Genomic DNA, 13,192 nt, shown 5'->3' with positions numbered 1-13,192 from the left:
TTAACATGCCGCCCCTAGCCGTAGATGCATCTAGATCTCAACACTTTACATGCTAATGTAACATAGCTGTGTGTCCTGCAAAAAGAGCAGGGGTACCTTAAGTCATCTCACAAGATGTGGAAACAGCACTCAACCATATCCTTCTTTGATGTATCCTGAACCAGTTGCCTTGAATACTCTGGCTTTTTTCGATTGCATCTAGCTGTTGTGTGTGGGGAATTATTCATTCTAGAGTCAACCTTATTCCATAAAAAACGGTGCTAGAAAATCCAGCTGTAAATCATATGGAATTCCACACCTGACGCTTCCCATTCCAGTGTCATATGTGGTGAATGTACATTCAATAGAATTCCAGGTTTCCATGCGTGGAGCAAGGTCTCCCTCTACAGGATGTGGGGATGTAGCTCAGTGGTAGAGCGCATGCTTAGCATGTATGAGGCCCCGGGTTCAATCCCCGGCATCTCCAGCTTTTCGCCATGCTAATCTTGCCTTTTGACAGATAGCTAGGCTGGCATCATGAGTAAGGAAGTGAGATGTCATGCAGCTGGTGCCAGAACCCCACTTTCTTCGCCTTGCAAAACCTTTTGAAATGGGGCTATCTCATTTCCCGTGTTTATAGAAAAAAATAATCTTGCTTCCATAAGAAACCAAAGTGGTGATTTATCTTGGCATTCTTAGTATAGAAAACGGGCACAGCTGTCTTGGTCATTTATTTGAATTCTTCCTCTAAACCAGAGACTCTTACCAGAAGGTTTAAGAAAAACAGAATGTTTTCTTCATCCTAATCCCTTCTGAATGGTCCATTAATCTACTGGTTTTGCTTTTCCAGTTCCTTTCACAGAAGCATTAAAAATGCATGTTCTTCATGCTCCGTACGGAGTAATGACTCTCCTAACTTTCTGTCCTTTCCTTCATGTTCCCATGCTGTCATCCTTTTGCCAGAAATGCTTCCAAAGGGCTGTGGATTCCTCGGCCCCATGCCCTTTCAGGAAAACTCCTTTCTGTAGGATTTCTAATTCTAGGTCCCCTGCTTTCCTTCACGCCAGCACAGCACATTCAGGTAGGTAAGCAGTCCCCCTTTATGGTGATAAGATGTAGCTGAGAATGCACTCTAGGAAGTGGCAATTTGTAGAGCAAGCTGCAGGTCATATTCATGATTTTCAAGATTAGACTGCAGTACTCCCACCCCACTCCCGCCGCAACCATTATTGAAAGAAAGATGAATGCAGCATGGAAAGCTGTACTGCCTATTCCTCCGATAGCTCAGTTGGGAGAGCGGAGGACTGTAGTGGAGAAACAGAAATCCTTAGGTCGCTGGTTCAAATCCGGCTCGGAGGAGTTTCCCCTTTTTTGTTTTCCATAGCTGCTTTCTCTCTTGTTAAAACATTATGTGCCCCTCTGATTGAGAAACATTTCCCTAGCTCCAAATAAATGCTAGGACAGAAGGGTAGACTTCTTCTGCTTTCCAATGAAATTGACCACATAGTCATTTCTGAGGGATGTTGGAAGAGAAATAAACAAGGACCTGCAGATCAGAATTCATTCCAAAGCCTTGACTAAATATATGAAGGCACTTGGAAGACTTCCAGTTTCATTGTACCAAGGTAGATGTTTCGGCAGCCGAACCAGCTAAAACTCACCTACAATGAGTGGCCATGGATATGAAAGAGGGAATCTACAAAGACACCAACTCCTTAAAACTGAGCAAGATGCAATGTGGAGGAATAGTTTACAGATTTGGAGAAAATCTGAGATGTTTCTCTTGACAAAAGAAACACTGCAATGCCCTCTCTGAGGATCGAACTCAGGACCTTCAGATTATGAGACTGACGCGCTGCCTACTGCGCTAAGAAGGCTGCTTGAAACCGCTAACAAATGCGTCTACACACCATGAAGAGGGAAGGTAGCAAAAATGCTGTTCTCATGTTGGAATATCAATACACTTCGGTTGCCTCGCTGGATTAAAATCGTCTGCAGTTATAATGGTCAGAAGACTGCTCTTTCCCAGTGCTTAAACCCACACCCCATACATTTAGCCATGCAAAAGAAATCAGGGCATACCATTCACCTCTCTAAGAAAGATCGTGCCATTTTTTCCTCCACATAACTGAGAATGAAATGGACTAAAACCCAGAATTAACATGCCGCCCCTAGCCGTAGATGCATCTAGATCTCAACACTTTACATGCTAATGTAACATAGCTGTGTGTCCTGCAAAAAGAGCAGGGGTACCTTAAGTCATCTCACAAGATGTGGAAACAGCACTCAACCATATCCTTCTTTGATGTATCCTGAACCAGTTGCCTTGAATACTCTGGCTTTTTTCGATTGCATCTAGCTGTTGTGTGTGGGGAATTATTCATTCTAGAGTCAACCTTATTCCATAAAAAACGGTGCTAGAAAATCCAGCTGTAAATCATATGGAATTCCACACCTGACGCTTCCCATTCCAGTGTCATATGTGGTGAATGTACATTCAATAGAATTCCAGGTTTCCATGCGTGGAGCAAGGTCTCCCTCTACAGGATGTGGGGATGTAGCTCAGTGGTAGAGCGCATGCTTAGCATGTATGAGGCCCCGGGTTCAATCCCCGGCATCTCCAGCTTTTCGCCATGCTAATCTTGCCTTTTGACAGATAGCTAGGCTGGCATCATGAGTAAGGAAGTGAGATGTCATGCAGCTGGTGCCAGAACCCCACTTTCTTCGCCTTGCAAAACCTTTTGAAATGGGGCTATCTCATTTCCCGTGTTTATAGAAAAAAATAATCTTGCTTCCATAAGAAACCAAAGTGGTGATTTATCTTGGCATTCTTAGTATAGAAAACGGGCACAGCTGTCTTGGTCATTTATTTGAATTCTTCCTCTAAACCAGAGACTCTTACCAGAAGGTTTAAGAAAAACAGAATGTTTTCTTCATCCTAATCCCTTCTGAATGGTCCATTAATCTACTGGTTTTGCTTTTCCAGTTCCTTTCACAGAAGCATTAAAAATGCATGTTCTTCATGCTCCGTACGGAGTAATGACTCTCCTAACTTTCTGTCCTTTCCTTCATGTTCCCATGCTGTCATCCTTTTGCCAGAAATGCTTCCAAAGGGCTGTGGATTCCTCGGCCCCATGCCCTTTCAGGAAAACTCCTTTCTGTAGGATTTCTAATTCTAGGTCCCCTGCTTTCCTTCACGCCAGCACAGCACATTCAGGTAGGTAAGCAGTCCCCCTTTATGGTGATAAGATGTAGCTGAGAATGCACTCTAGGAAGTGGCAATTTGTAGAGCAAGCTGCAGGTCATATTCATGATTTTCAAGATTAGACTGCAGTACTCCCACCCCACTCCCGCCGCAACCATTATTGAAAGAAAGATGAATGCAGCATGGAAAGCTGTACTGCCTATTCCTCCGATAGCTCAGTTGGGAGAGCGGAGGACTGTAGTGGAGAAACAGAAATCCTTAGGTCGCTGGTTCAAATCCGGCTCGGAGGAGTTTCCCCTTTTTTGTTTTCCATAGCTGCTTTCTCTCTTGTTAAAACATTATGTGCCCCTCTGATTGAGAAACATTTCCCTAGCTCCAAATAAATGCTAGGACAGAAGGGTAGACTTCTTCTGCTTTCCAATGAAATTGACCACATAGTCATTTCTGAGGGATGTTGGAAGAGAAATAAACAAGGACCTGCAGATCAGAATTCATTCCAAAGCCTTGACTAAATATATGAAGGCACTTGGAAGACTTCCAGTTTCATTGTACCAAGGTAGATGTTTCGGCAGCCGAACCAGCTAAAACTCACCTACAATGAGTGGCCATGGATATGAAAGAGGGAATCTACAAAGACACCAACTCCTTAAAACTGAGCAAGATGCAATGTGGAGGAATAGTTTACAGATTTGGAGAAAATCTGAGATGTTTCTCTTGACAAAAGAAACACTGCAATGCCCTCTCTGAGGATCGAACTCAGGACCTTCAGATTATGAGACTGACGCGCTGCCTACTGCGCTAAGAAGGCTGCTTGAAACCGCTAACAAATGCGTCTACACACCATGAAGAGGGAAGGTAGCAAAAATGCTGTTCTCATGTTGGAATATCAATACACTTCGGTTGCCTCGCTGGATTAAAATCGTCTGCAGTTATAATGGTCAGAAGACTGCTCTTTCCCAGTGCTTAAACCCACACCCCATACATTTAGCCATGCAAAAGAAATCAGGGCATACCATTCACCTCTCTAAGAAAGATCGTGCCATTTTTTCCTCCACATAACTGAGAATGAAATGGACTAAAACCCAGAATTAACATGCCGCCCCTAGCCGTAGATGCATCTAGATCTCAACACTTTACATGCTAATATAACATAGCTGTGTGTCCTGCAAAAAGAGCAGGGGTACCTTAAGTCATCTCACAAGATGTGGAAACAGCACTCAACCATATCCTTCTTTGATGTATCCTGAACCAGTTGCCTTGAATACTCTGGCTTTTTTCGATTGCATCTAGCTGTTGTGTGTGGGGAATTATTCATTCTAGAGTCAACCTTATTCCATAAAAAACGGTGCTAGAAAATCCAGCTGTAAATCATATGGAATTCCACACCTGACGCTTCCCATTCCAGTGTCATATGTGGTGAATGTACATTCAATAGAATTCCAGGTTTCCATGCGTGGAGCAAGGTCTCCCTCTACAGGATGTGGGGATGTAGCTCAGTGGTAGAGCGCATGCTTAGCATGTATGAGGCCCCGGGTTCAATCCCCGGCATCTCCAGCTTTTCGCCATGCTAATCTTGCCTTTTGACAGATAGCTAGGCTGGCATCATGAGTAAGGAAGTGAGATGTCATGCAGCTGGTGCCAGAACCCCACTTTCTTCGCCTTGCAAAACCTTTTGAAATGGGGCTATCTCATTTCCCGTGTTTATAGAAAAAAATAATCTTGCTTCCATAAGAAACCAAAGTGGTGATTTATCTTGGCATTCTTAGTATAGAAAACGGGCACAGCTGTCTTGGTCATTTATTTGAATTCTTCCTCTAAACCAGAGACTCTTACCAGAAGGTTTAAGAAAAACAGAATGTTTTCTTCATCCTAATCCCTTCTGAATGGTCCATTAATCTACTGGTTTTGCTTTTCCAGTTCCTTTCACAGAAGCATTAAAAATGCATGTTCTTCATGCTCCGTACGGAGTAATGACTCTCCTAACTTTCTGTCCTTTCCTTCATGTTCCCATGCTGTCATCCTTTTGCCAGAAATGCTTCCAAAGGGCTGTGGATTCCTCGGCCCCATGCCCTTTCAGGAAAACTCCTTTCTGTAGGATTTCTAATTCTAGGTCCCCTGCTTTCCTTCACGCCAGCACAGCACATTCAGGTAGGTAAGCAGTCCCCCTTTATGGTGATAAGATGTAGCTGAGAATGCACTCTAGGAAGTGGCAATTTGTAGAGCAAGCTGCAGGTCATATTCATGATTTTCAAGATTAGACTGCAGTACTCCCACCCCACTCCCGCCGCAACCATTATTGAAAGAAAGATGAATGCAGCATGGAAAGCTGTACTGCCTATTCCTCCGATAGCTCAGTTGGGAGAGCGGAGGACTGTAGTGGAGAAACAGAAATCCTTAGGTCGCTGGTTCAAATCCGGCTCGGAGGAGTTTCCCCTTTTTTGTTTTCCATAGCTGCTTTCTCTCTTGTTAAAACATTATGTGCCCCTCTGATTGAGAAACATTTCCCTAGCTCCAAATAAATGCTAGGACAGAAGGGTAGACTTCTTCTGCTTTCCAATGAAATTGACCACATAGTCATTTCTGAGGGATGTTGGAAGAGAAATAAACAAGGACCTGCAGATCAGAATTCATTCCAAAGCCTTGACTAAATATATGAAGGCACTTGGAAGACTTCCAGTTTCATTGTACCAAGGTAGATGTTTCGGCAGCCGAACCAGCTAAAACTCACCTACAATGAGTGGCCATGGATATGAAAGAGGGAATCTACAAAGACACCAACTCCTTAAAACTGAGCAAGATGCAATGTGGAGGAATAGTTTACAGATTTGGAGAAAATCTGAGATGTTTCTCTTGACAAAAGAAACACTGCAATGCCCTCTCTGAGGATCGAACTCAGGACCTTCAGATTATGAGACTGACGCGCTGCCTACTGCGCTAAGAAGGCTGCTTGAAACCGCTAACAAATGCGTCTACACACCATGAAGAGGGAAGGTAGCAAAAATGCTGTTCTCATGTTGGAATATCAATACACTTCGGTTGCCTCGCTGGATTAAAATCGTCTGCAGTTATAATGGTCAGAAGACTGCTCTTTCCCAGTGCTTAAACCCACACCCCATACATTTAGCCATGCAAAAGAAATCAGGGCATACCATTCACCTCTCTAAGAAAGATCGTGCCATTTTTTCCTCCACATAACTGAGAATGAAATGGACTAAAACCCAGAATTAACATGCCGCCCCTAGCCGTAGATGCATCTAGATCTCAACACTTTACATGCTAATGTAACATAGCTGTGTGTCCTGCAAAAAGAGCAGGGGTACCTTAAGTCATCTCACAAGATGTGGAAACAGCACTCAACCATATCCTTCTTTGATGTATCCTGAACCAGTTGCCTTGAATACTCTGGCTTTTTTCGATTGCATCTAGCTGTTGTGTGTGGGGAATTATTCATTCTAGAGTCAACCTTATTCCATAAAAAACGGTGCTAGAAAATCCAGCTGTAAATCATATGGAATTCCACACCTGACGCTTCCCATTCCAGTGTCATATGTGGTGAATGTACATTCAATAGAATTCCAGGTTTCCATGCGTGGAGCAAGGTCTCCCTCTACAGGATGTGGGGATGTAGCTCAGTGGTAGAGCGCATGCTTAGCATGTATGAGGCCCCGGGTTCAATCCCCGGCATCTCCAGCTTTTCGCCATGCTAATCTTGCCTTTTGACAGATAGCTAGGCTGGCATCATGAGTAAGGAAGTGAGATGTCATGCAGCTGGTGCCAGAACCCCACTTTCTTCGCCTTGCAAAACCTTTTGAAATGGGGCTATCTCATTTCCCGTGTTTATAGAAAAAAATAATCTTGCTTCCATAAGAAACCAAAGTGGTGATTTATCTTGGCATTCTTAGTATAGAAAACGGGCACAGCTGTCTTGGTCATTTATTTGAATTCTTCCTCTAAACCAGAGACTCTTACCAGAAGGTTTAAGAAAAACAGAATGTTTTCTTCATCCTAATCCCTTCTGAATGGTCCATTAATCTACTGGTTTTGCTTTTCCAGTTCCTTTCACAGAAGCATTAAAAATGCATGTTCTTCATGCTCCGTACGGAGTAATGACTCTCCTAACTTTCTGTCCTTTCCTTCATGTTCCCATGCTGTCATCCTTTTGCCAGAAATGCTTCCAAAGGGCTGTGGATTCCTCGGCCCCATGCCCTTTCAGGAAAACTCCTTTCTGTAGGATTTCTAATTCTAGGTCCCCTGCTTTCCTTCACGCCAGCACAGCACATTCAGGTAGGTAAGCAGTCCCCCTTTATGGTGATAAGATGTAGCTGAGAATGCACTCTAGGAAGTGGCAATTTGTAGAGCAAGCTGCAGGTCATATTCATGATTTTCAAGATTAGACTGCAGTACTCCCACCCCACTCCCGCCGCAACCATTATTGAAAGAAAGATGAATGCAGCATGGAAAGCTGTACTGCCTATTCCTCCGATAGCTCAGTTGGGAGAGCGGAGGACTGTAGTGGAGAAACAGAAATCCTTAGGTCGCTGGTTCAAATCCGGCTCGGAGGAGTTTCCCCTTTTTTGTTTTCCATAGCTGCTTTCTCTCTTGTTAAAACATTATGTGCCCCTCTGATTGAGAAACATTTCCCTAGCTCCAAATAAATGCTAGGACAGAAGGGTAGACTTCTTCTGCTTTCCAATGAAATTGACCACATAGTCATTTCTGAGGGATGTTGGAAGAGAAATAAACAAGGACCTGCAGATCAGAATTCATTCCAAAGCCTTGACTAAATATATGAAGGCACTTGGAAGACTTCCAGTTTCATTGTACCAAGGTAGATGTTTCGGCAGCCGAACCAGCTAAAACTCACCTACAATGAGTGGCCATGGATATGAAAGAGGGAATCTACAAAGACACCAACTCCTTAAAACTGAGCAAGATGCAATGTGGAGGAATAGTTTACAGATTTGGAGAAAATCTGAGATGTTTCTCTTGACAAAAGAAACACTGCAATGCCCTCTCTGAGGATCGAACTCAGGACCTTCAGATTATGAGACTGACGCGCTGCCTACTGCGCTAAGAAGGCTGCTTGAAACCGCTAACAAATGCGTCTACACACCATGAAGAGGGAAGGTAGCAAAAATGCTGTTCTCATGTTGGAATATCAATACACTTCGGTTGCCTCGCTGGATTAAAATCGTCTGCAGTTATAATGGTCAGAAGACTGCTCTTTCCCAGTGCTTAAACCCACACCCCATACATTTAGCCATGCAAAAGAAATCAGGGCATACCATTCACCTCTCTAAGAAAGATCGTGCCATTTTTTCCTCCACATAACTGAGAATGAAATGGACTAAAACCCAGAATTAACATGCCGCCCCTAGCCGTAGATGCATCTAGATCTCAACACTTTACATGCTAATATAACATAGCTGTGTGTCCTGCAAAAAGAGCAGGGGTACCTTAAGTCATCTCACAAGATGTGGAAACAGCACTCAACCATATCCTTCTTTGATGTATCCTGAACCAGTTGCCTTGAATACTCTGGCTTTTTTCGATTGCATCTAGCTGTTGTGTGTGGGGAATTATTCATTCTAGAGTCAACCTTATTCCATAAAAAACGGTGCTAGAAAATCCAGCTGTAAATCATATGGAATTCCACACCTGACGCTTCCCATTCCAGTGTCATATGTGGTGAATGTACATTCAATAGAATTCCAGGTTTCCATGCGTGGAGCAAGGTCTCCCTCTACAGGATGTGGGGATGTAGCTCAGTGGTAGAGCGCATGCTTAGCATGTATGAGGCCCCGGGTTCAATCCCCGGCATCTCCAGCTTTTCGCCATGCTAATCTTGCCTTTTGACAGATAGCTAGGCTGGCATCATGAGTAAGGAAGTGAGATGTCATGCAGCTGGTGCCAGAACCCCACTTTCTTCGCCTTGCAAAACCTTTTGAAATGGGGCTATCTCATTTCCCGTGTTTATAGAAAAAAATAATCTTGCTTCCATAAGAAACCAAAGTGGTGATTTATCTTGGCATTCTTAGTATAGAAAACGGGCACAGCTGTCTTGGTCATTTATTTGAATTCTTCCTCTAAACCAGAGACTCTTACCAGAAGGTTTAAGAAAAACAGAATGTTTTCTTCATCCTAATCCCTTCTGAATGGTCCATTAATCTACTGGTTTTGCTTTTCCAGTTCCTTTCACAGAAGCATTAAAAATGCATGTTCTTCATGCTCCGTACGGAGTAATGACTCTCCTAACTTTCTGTCCTTTCCTTCATGTTCCCATGCTGTCATCCTTTTGCCAGAAATGCTTCCAAAGGGCTGTGGATTCCTCGGCCCCATGCCCTTTCAGGAAAACTCCTTTCTGTAGGATTTCTAATTCTAGGTCCCCTGCTTTCCTTCACGCCAGCACAGCACATTCAGGTAGGTAAGCAGTCCCCCTTTATGGTGATAAGATGTAGCTGAGAATGCACTCTAGGAAGTGGCAATTTGTAGAGCAAGCTGCAGGTCATATTCATGATTTTCAAGATTAGACTGCAGTACTCCCACCCCACTCCCGCCGCAACCATTATTGAAAGAAAGATGAATGCAGCATGGAAAGCTGTACTGCCTATTCCTCCGATAGCTCAGTTGGGAGAGCGGAGGACTGTAGTGGAGAAACAGAAATCCTTAGGTCGCTGGTTCAAATCCGGCTCGGAGGAGTTTCCCCTTTTTTGTTTTCCATAGCTGCTTTCTCTCTTGTTAAAACATTATGTGCCCCTCTGATTGAGAAACATTTCCCTAGCTCCAAATAAATGCTAGGACAGAAGGGTAGACTTCTTCTGCTTTCCAATGAAATTGACCACATAGTCATTTCTGAGGGATGTTGGAAGAGAAATAAACAAGGACCTGCAGATCAGAATTCATTCCAAAGCCTTGACTAAATATATGAAGGCACTTGGAAGACTTCCAGTTTCATTGTACCAAGGTAGATGTTTCGGCAGCCGAACCAGCTAAAACTCACCTACAATGAGTGGCCATGGATATGAAAGAGGGAATCTACAAAGACACCAACTCCTTAAAACTGAGCAAGATGCAATGTGGAGGAATAGTTTACAGATTTGGAGAAAATCTGAGATGTTTCTCTTGACAAAAGAAACACTGCAATGCCCTCTCTGAGGATCGAACTCAGGACCTTCAGATTATGAGACTGACGCGCTGCCTACTGCGCTAAGAAGGCTGCTTGAAACCGCTAACAAATGCGTCTACACACCATGAAGAGGGAAGGTAGCAAAAATGCTGTTCTCATGTTGGAATATCAATACACTTCGGTTGCCTCGCTGGATTAAAATCGTCTGCAGTTATAATGGTCAGAAGACTGCTCTTTCCCAGTGCTTAAACCCACACCCCATACATTTAGCCATGCAAAAGAAATCAGGGCATACCATTCACCTCTCTAAGAAAGATCGTGCCATTTTTTCCTCCACATAACTGAGAATGAAATGGACTAAAACCCAGAATTAACATGCCGCCCCTAGCCGTAGATGCATCTAGATCTCAACACTTTACATGCTAATATAACATAGCTGTGTGTCCTGCAAAAAGAGCAGGGGTACCTTAAGTCATCTCACAAGATGTGGAAACAGCACTCAACCATATCCTTCTTTGATGTATCCTGAACCAGTTGCCTTGAATACTCTGGCTTTTTTCGATTGCATCTAGCTGTTGTGTGTGGGGAATTATTCATTCTAGAGTCAACCTTATTCCATAAAAAACGGTGCTAGAAAATCCAGCTGTAAATCATATGGAATTCCACACCTGACGCTTCCCATTCCAGTGTCATATGTGGTGAATGTACATTCAATAGAATTCCAGGTTTCCATGCGTGGAGCAAGGTCTCCCTCTACAGGATGTGGGGATGTAGCTCAGTGGTAGAGCGCATGCTTAGCATGTATGAGGCCCCGGGTTCAATCCCCGGCATCTCCAGCTTTTCGCCATGCTAATCTTGCCTTTTGACAGATAGCTAGGCTGGCATCATGAGTAAGGAAGTGAGATGTCATGCAGCTGGTGCCAGAACCCCACTTTCTTCGCCTTGCAAAACCTTTTGAAATGGGGCTATCTCATTTCCCGTGTTTATAGAAAAAAATAATCTTGCTTCCATAAGAAACCAAAGTGGTGATTTATCTTGGCATTCTTAGTATAGAAAACGGGCACAGCTGTCTTGGTCATTTATTTGAATTCTTCCTCTAAACCAGAGACTCTTACCAGAAGGTTTAAGAAAAACAGAATGTTTTCTTCATCCTAATCCCTTCTGAATGGTCCATTAATCTACTGGTTTTGCTTTTCCAGTTCCTTTCACAGAAGCATTAAAAATGCATGTTCTTCATGCTCCGTACGGAGTAATGACTCTCCTAACTTTCTGTCCTTTCCTTCATGTTCCCATGCTGTCATCCTTTTGCCAGAAATGCTTCCAAAGGGCTGTGGATTCCTCGGCCCCATGCCCTTTCAGGAAAACTCCTTTCTGTAGGATTTCTAATTCTAGGTCCCCTGCTTTCCTTCACGCCAGCACAGCACATTCAGGTAGGTAAGCAGTCCCCCTTTATGGTGATAAGATGTAGCTGAGAATGCACTCTAGGAAGTGGCAATTTGTAGAGCAAGCTGCAGGTCATATTCATGATTTTCAAGATTAGACTGCAGTACTCCCACCCCACTCCCGCCGCAACCATTATTGAAAGAAAGATGAATGCAGCATGGAAAGCTGTACTGCCTATTCCTCCGATAGCTCAGTTGGGAGAGCGGAGGACTGTAGTGGAGAAACAGAAATCCTTAGGTCGCTGGTTCAAATCCGGCTCGGAGGAGTTTCCCCTTTTTTGTTTTCCATAGCTGCTTTCTCTCTTGTTAAAACATTATGTGCCCCTCTGATTGAGAAACATTTCCCTAGCTCCAAATAAATGCTAGGACAGAAGGGTAGACTTCTTCTGCTTTCCAATGAAATTGACCACATAGTCATTTCTGAGGGATGTTGGAAGAGAAATAAACAAGGACCTGCAGATCAGAATTCATTCCAAAGCCTTGACTAAATATATGAAGGCACTTGGAAGACTTCCAGTTTCATTGTACCAAGGTAGATGTTTCGGCAGCCGAACCAGCTAAAACTCACCTACAATGAGTGGCCATGGATATGAAAGAGGGAATCTACAAAGACACCAACTCCTTAAAACTGAGCAAGATGCAATGTGGAGGAATAGTTTACAGATTTGGAGAAAATCTGAGATGTTTCTCTTGACAAAAGAAACACTGCAATGCCCTCTCTGAGGATCGAACTCAGGACCTTCAGATTATGAGACTGACGCGCTGCCTACTGCGCTAAGAAGGCTGCTTGAAACCGCTAACAAATGCGTCTACACACCATGAAGAGGGAAGGTAGCAAAAATGCTGTTCTCATGTTGGAATATCAATACACTTCGGTTGCCTCGCTGGATTAAAATCGTCTGCAGTTATAATGGTCAGAAGACTGCTCTTTCCCAGTGCTTAAACCCACACCCCATACATTTAGCCATGCAAAAGAAATCAGGGCATACCATTCACCTCTCTAAGAAAGATCGTGCCATTTTTTCCTCCACATAACTGAGAATGAAATGGACTAAAACCCAGAATTAACATGCCGCCCCTAGCCGTAGATGCATCTAGATCTCAACACTTTACATGCTAATGTAACATAGCTGTGTGTCCTGCAAAAAGAGCAGGGGTACCTTAAGTCATCTCACAAGATGTGGAAACAGCACTCAACCATATCCTTCTTTGATGTATCCTGAACCAGTTGCCTTGAATACTCTGGCTTTTTTCGATTGCATCTAGCTGTTGTGTGTGGGGAATTATTCATTCTAGAGTCAACCTTATTCCATAAAAAACGGTGCTAGAAAATCCAGCTGTAAATCATATGGAATTCCACACCTGACGCTTCCCATTCCAGTGTCATATGTGGTGAATGTACATTCAATAGAATTCCAGGTTTCCATGCGTGGAGCAAGG

At 43.5% G+C, this 13,192-nt stretch overlaps 18 non-coding genes across 18 annotated transcripts; 12 read left to right on the top strand and 6 right to left on the bottom strand.

The window, feature by feature from the left end:
• The first annotated feature begins 394 nt into the window (after window positions 1-394).
• On the top strand, window positions 395-466 carry TRNAA-AGC (transfer RNA alanine (anticodon AGC)). Its single transcript has one exon. It is a non-coding gene; the product is annotated as a tRNA-Ala (tRNA).
• Window positions 467-1,252: 786 nt separating this feature from the next.
• Window positions 1,253-1,338, top strand: TRNAY-GUA (transfer RNA tyrosine (anticodon GUA)). The gene is given in 2 exon segments: window positions 1,253-1,289; window positions 1,303-1,338. It is a non-coding gene; the product is annotated as a tRNA-Tyr (tRNA).
• A 445-nt stretch (window positions 1,339-1,783) lies between these two features.
• Window positions 1,784-1,856, bottom strand: TRNAM-CAU (transfer RNA methionine (anticodon CAU)). Its single transcript has one exon. It is a non-coding gene; the product is annotated as a tRNA-Met (tRNA).
• A 674-nt stretch (window positions 1,857-2,530) lies between these two features.
• On the top strand, window positions 2,531-2,602 carry TRNAA-AGC (transfer RNA alanine (anticodon AGC)). The gene has a single exon. It is a non-coding gene; the product is annotated as a tRNA-Ala (tRNA).
• A 786-nt stretch (window positions 2,603-3,388) lies between these two features.
• Window positions 3,389-3,474, top strand: TRNAY-GUA (transfer RNA tyrosine (anticodon GUA)). Its single transcript is given in 2 exon segments — window positions 3,389-3,425; window positions 3,439-3,474. It is a non-coding gene; the product is annotated as a tRNA-Tyr (tRNA).
• A 445-nt stretch (window positions 3,475-3,919) lies between these two features.
• Window positions 3,920-3,992, bottom strand: TRNAM-CAU (transfer RNA methionine (anticodon CAU)). Its single transcript has one exon. It is a non-coding gene; the product is annotated as a tRNA-Met (tRNA).
• A 674-nt stretch (window positions 3,993-4,666) lies between these two features.
• TRNAA-AGC (transfer RNA alanine (anticodon AGC)) lies at window positions 4,667-4,738 on the top strand. The gene has a single exon. It is a non-coding gene; the product is annotated as a tRNA-Ala (tRNA).
• A 786-nt stretch (window positions 4,739-5,524) lies between these two features.
• On the top strand, window positions 5,525-5,610 carry TRNAY-GUA (transfer RNA tyrosine (anticodon GUA)). Its single transcript is given in 2 exon segments — window positions 5,525-5,561; window positions 5,575-5,610. It is a non-coding gene; the product is annotated as a tRNA-Tyr (tRNA).
• Window positions 5,611-6,055: 445 nt separating this feature from the next.
• On the bottom strand, window positions 6,056-6,128 carry TRNAM-CAU (transfer RNA methionine (anticodon CAU)). Its single transcript has one exon. It is a non-coding gene; the product is annotated as a tRNA-Met (tRNA).
• A 674-nt stretch (window positions 6,129-6,802) lies between these two features.
• TRNAA-AGC (transfer RNA alanine (anticodon AGC)) lies at window positions 6,803-6,874 on the top strand. The gene has a single exon. It is a non-coding gene; the product is annotated as a tRNA-Ala (tRNA).
• Window positions 6,875-7,660: 786 nt separating this feature from the next.
• TRNAY-GUA (transfer RNA tyrosine (anticodon GUA)) lies at window positions 7,661-7,746 on the top strand. The gene is given in 2 exon segments: window positions 7,661-7,697; window positions 7,711-7,746. It is a non-coding gene; the product is annotated as a tRNA-Tyr (tRNA).
• Window positions 7,747-8,191: 445 nt separating this feature from the next.
• Window positions 8,192-8,264, bottom strand: TRNAM-CAU (transfer RNA methionine (anticodon CAU)). The gene has a single exon. It is a non-coding gene; the product is annotated as a tRNA-Met (tRNA).
• A 674-nt stretch (window positions 8,265-8,938) lies between these two features.
• Window positions 8,939-9,010, top strand: TRNAA-AGC (transfer RNA alanine (anticodon AGC)). Its single transcript has one exon. It is a non-coding gene; the product is annotated as a tRNA-Ala (tRNA).
• Window positions 9,011-9,796: 786 nt separating this feature from the next.
• On the top strand, window positions 9,797-9,882 carry TRNAY-GUA (transfer RNA tyrosine (anticodon GUA)). Its single transcript is given in 2 exon segments — window positions 9,797-9,833; window positions 9,847-9,882. It is a non-coding gene; the product is annotated as a tRNA-Tyr (tRNA).
• Window positions 9,883-10,327: 445 nt separating this feature from the next.
• On the bottom strand, window positions 10,328-10,400 carry TRNAM-CAU (transfer RNA methionine (anticodon CAU)). The gene has a single exon. It is a non-coding gene; the product is annotated as a tRNA-Met (tRNA).
• A 674-nt stretch (window positions 10,401-11,074) lies between these two features.
• On the top strand, window positions 11,075-11,146 carry TRNAA-AGC (transfer RNA alanine (anticodon AGC)). The gene has a single exon. It is a non-coding gene; the product is annotated as a tRNA-Ala (tRNA).
• A 786-nt stretch (window positions 11,147-11,932) lies between these two features.
• Window positions 11,933-12,018, top strand: TRNAY-GUA (transfer RNA tyrosine (anticodon GUA)). The gene is given in 2 exon segments: window positions 11,933-11,969; window positions 11,983-12,018. It is a non-coding gene; the product is annotated as a tRNA-Tyr (tRNA).
• Window positions 12,019-12,463: 445 nt separating this feature from the next.
• TRNAM-CAU (transfer RNA methionine (anticodon CAU)) lies at window positions 12,464-12,536 on the bottom strand. Its single transcript has one exon. It is a non-coding gene; the product is annotated as a tRNA-Met (tRNA).
• Window positions 12,537-13,192: the final 656 nt, after the last annotated feature.

Source organism: Pleurodeles waltl, unplaced genomic scaffold (genome assembly GCF_031143425.1).
Source record: "Pleurodeles waltl isolate 20211129_DDA unplaced genomic scaffold, aPleWal1.hap1.20221129 scaffold_107, whole genome shotgun sequence".
Taxonomy (NCBI): Eukaryota; Metazoa; Chordata; class Amphibia; order Caudata; family Salamandridae; genus Pleurodeles; species Pleurodeles waltl.
The sequence above is the reverse complement of the archived record's forward strand: the minus strand, read 5'-3'. Positions and strand labels throughout refer to the sequence as shown.